Consider the following 4,107-nt stretch of genomic DNA (forward strand, 5'->3'; position numbering starts at 1 on the left):
GGGTGTATCCTGGGAGATCCTGGGATCAAAAAAACCCACACCTAAAAAAAGCAGGGTGGTGCATGTTGCAGCAGTGAGCACCGTCCAAAACCAAAGCCTGGCTGACTAGAGCCACACTCCAGCTGCCAGCCAGGCTCCCTGCTGCAGGATCATAGCAGCTGCAGCCCCTGAAGGCCTCCAGGGCCCCAGGTAAGGTTGCTGGGACCAGCATAGTTGCTGGCCCCAGCCTTCCCTAATGCACCTGGGGCAATGTGCCACATGCCAGAGTGCACATGGCATGGGCATTCCCCAGGGACAAATAGCAGTGGCACAAGGTGTGCTGCTGGTACTTGTCCCTGGGGGAAACGCACATTCCAGCTTGTGGAGATGCACCCCAGAAGTTCAGTGTACAGAAACTGCTTTCAAAACGGCCATAACCAGTTTAAGATAAACCTGGACGGATGTAGTATCAGACTTAACTTTTTTAGGTTAAATCAGTTTATTGAACTTCTGTCCCAGATCTTCTCCACATCCAAGTTAATTCACAGTCTCCCAGCATCCCAGGATGCCTTGCACCTCCCATGCAAACCCCACTTCACAGGGTGGGAGAGCTAGCCTTGGCCCAAGCTGTCTGCTCCAGCAGAGCAGGGAGGCATGCTCTAGGATGTGCTGGCTGCTGGCCTGGGCCACTGCAGGCATGTGGCTGCATGTCCATAATCAAAAGTGAATGTCTCTTCACTTGCTTATCAGTTCAATATATGCAGCTTAGACTAACCTGCAAAGACTGAATTGATTCAGCCTCTGGCATTTTGACTGTCTATACTTAGCCATAAGGGCACCCTGCATGTTTCTGTGCACTCCCAGCTGAGATGTGGACATCACAGGTGCCTGTGGTATAGGGGGAGCAGGGACATGTGCCGACTCTGGTGCATACATAATTTGATTAGTGCATATTAGCCAGGTGTGCCTGTATTGGAAAATCTGGTTAATTTCCCTTCTTATTTCTTGAGCATTACTCTACGCCTTTGGTTTGAATTCACAGCCCTCTGCAGGGAATATTTAAATCTTCACCTGCCTCCCTTAAACATTGGTGTGCTACTGACATGTGATACTGGCTGGACAGTTTAAAGTCAACTGAAAACAGAAATATATAAAGCCAGATGAAATGGAGCCAATGACAGTGACCAGTTCTAACTTGTGTTAGTGATAGATCTGGGATACCATCAGAAAGCATGGGTGTGATAAACGATAGGTTAGGAGGGAATCACAATTTTGGGGGTGTTTGTAGCCAAAGGAGAGATTCAAAATGTCAAATCAGCAGGACTCTAGGACTGCTTCAAAGTGATTTTAAGGTTCATTGAACAAAGAAAAGATTTTTTTTTAAATTTGCTTTTAAGACTGGCGCATCTGAGCCTGTAAGCAGGGACAAAAAAGTTGCTAAAGAGAATCATGTGATAGCTGCTGTGTAGGAAGCAAATCCATCAGGCAGAGGAGATGGATGCTTTCTTTCTGTGATTCTGAGGCTGTTAAGAGCTTGCAAATCAATTTCTATTAATCTTTAACACCAAGAAGGATTTTGCTGTTACCAGACCATAGAAATAAAAGGTGAGAGAGGCTTGTTAGATTACCTAGTCCATCTCCCAGCTCATGGGCAAAAAGTTTTAACTGTTCAACAGACATTTTTTTTTTTTACACCAGACTATTGGAGACATGGGCCTTGCAACATCAGCAGGTTACCACAGACCACATTGGACCATCTTACACTAATCAAGCAGAACCAGAGTTGGTAGGACACTTGGCACTTAAGAAGGTTGTTGAGGGAGGAAGAGAAAATAAGGTGATGGCGATCTGGTATAGTGAAACAGGCTCATATTTATAAGAGCGATGTCTAATAAAACCATACATGTCATGGTGTCCCATTCAAGGGAAAGATACAGACAATTCACTTAGTGCAGCAATGGGATTGGGGACCAACCTGGAGTATATGTGCATATATACATGGCTTTCACCTCTGTAATATATGAGTGCCCCTACGTGACTTTAATATTACCTTCATTGGGAATAGAATCAGGCCCTAAATACTTCAAAGCAATTTAGAGGCTGTTATGACCTAGAGCAGGATAAAATATACAAGGTTTGGACTTTGTTTGTTGACAAACTGGCCTCCAGCCACTGCAGCCTAATGGAAAGGACACTGTGCTGGGGGTCAGACAGTTGAGATTGTACCCCTGGACATGCCGTTTGACCTAGACTCCTTTCAGCCTTCTGAACCACTGTTACCCATCTCACAATACAGAGGTCATAACTTTTATCTGGCAAAGCTCAGTGGATGGAAAGTTTGGTAAAGCTCAGTGGATGGAAAGTGCTGCATCAGGGGTAAGTATTCTCATTACATTAATGATGTATATGACAAACCCTCCCAGGGCGCATGGGAGCATGGATAAAGGCCTAATCACCCCAACTGCAAAGAACCTTCTGGTGGGTGGCTAAGCAATCTTGAACACATTTTTGAGTGCTCATAACCTTGTACCACCCTACGCTAAGCAAAGAGAATGCCCCTGAAGTAAGAAGCTGACAACATCATTAGAATGCCAAGTAGTGAGAAAATGAGGTCTGATCCGAGATACTGTAATTAGGTCATGGAAATACCCTACATGGCATTAAGCAAGCACCAGGAAATACACGCAGTAGGGGACACAGATTGTGGAGAAATAAATGTAGTATTAAGATTACATGAATTTTAAGTGCGAAAAAACCAAAACTTCCATCCTTGTAGGTAAATTGTTTATGATACTGTTTGCTTAGACTAATTTTCATCTGTCACATGATGCAAAATGATAGTCAGGAGAACAGATGATCAATTAGAGGAGAAAACCATCTGGTGGCTAAACTGTCTCTGGCCCAACAATGCAACTTAAACCAGGACCTCCATTATCTGTTGCTACCAGCTGAGCCTAAAGAAGTCATCCACTAGCAAATGCAGTAGATGCACTTACCTCATTTGACAGCTCTTATATCAGTTAGGACATAAAATACACCACTTTTCCTACATGTGGTACTGGACCAGGGCTGGAACTTCATATCTACATCCAAATTTCCCTATAGTTCAGGAATACTTAGACTTAGGATTTGAGTCTATTCAGAATATACGGAAGAGTTAGTACATGCAGAGGGCAGAGAGAGATCTAGTTTAGGGAATTAACTTTCCCAAACACTGGTAAAAAAGGGATGCTGGAAGGTAGGGTTTTAATTCAGAGTTATATAGAGTTAATACCTACAGTATTTGTTTAAGGACAGAGAGGAAGAATTGCTACGGTAATTTAAGATAGGTCAGAAGATCATTTTGACCCAGAAATGGATTTTTATTAATCTACTGATGGAAACAAGGAGCAAACAAAGAATTGGTACAGTTGTCCTTGCATGGATAAAAAATGCATGGTAATAATATTTTCAAGGATTGCTGTGAATTAGTATGATAATCGAAAAATCTAATCACTCAGAAGAGATACATATCTCTGTAGAAGCCAGTCTGGGTATCTGGTTAGGCACTGATTGATGATTTTTTGTCCATGTCTTGGAGAGCTTTTTCTCTGAAAAACCTTATACCCAAAATTTGTTTTGGGGATTTTTTTTTGAAACAGGAGACTTGTGAGGACTTTTCTCATGCACATCCCCACCACAGATAGGCCATAGGAAAATTAGGAAACCCAATCCAGGAGTCAGAAAGGCCAAACCAGGTAATTTCTAAGATGTAAGTTCTTAGACTCCTGCCACCCCTTCCCCTCACACTTATTTCATTCTTATTTTGTTTTCTCTGTTCTATCCTACCCTTCTTTGCGCAATCTGTCTAATCAACTTGCCTTCATTACACCTTTGCTGTAATCAGCAAAGAAGGTTGAAATAGTATGAACAGCTCTGTCTTAAGCTTAAAGGAAATGGGTGGAAGCCTATCAAGGCATACTAGTCATATATCATCCCAAACTGGAGAAGTGGCTGGGTTCTAAAGACTTAGCAACATGGCAGCATAACTTGCCTGTAGCCTACCAAGGAATGCAGAAAGTGTTTATATCTCCCCTGTGCATCTTTCCAAAGTGTTCTCTAAAAAAAGGCTTATAAACTGGCTGTTGA

The sequence above is a fragment of the Gavialis gangeticus genome, unplaced genomic scaffold, assembly GCF_001723915.1.
Source record: "Gavialis gangeticus isolate Ggan-Ray unplaced genomic scaffold, GavGan_comp1, whole genome shotgun sequence".
NCBI classification, from domain to species: Eukaryota; Metazoa; Chordata; order Crocodylia; family Gavialidae; genus Gavialis; species Gavialis gangeticus.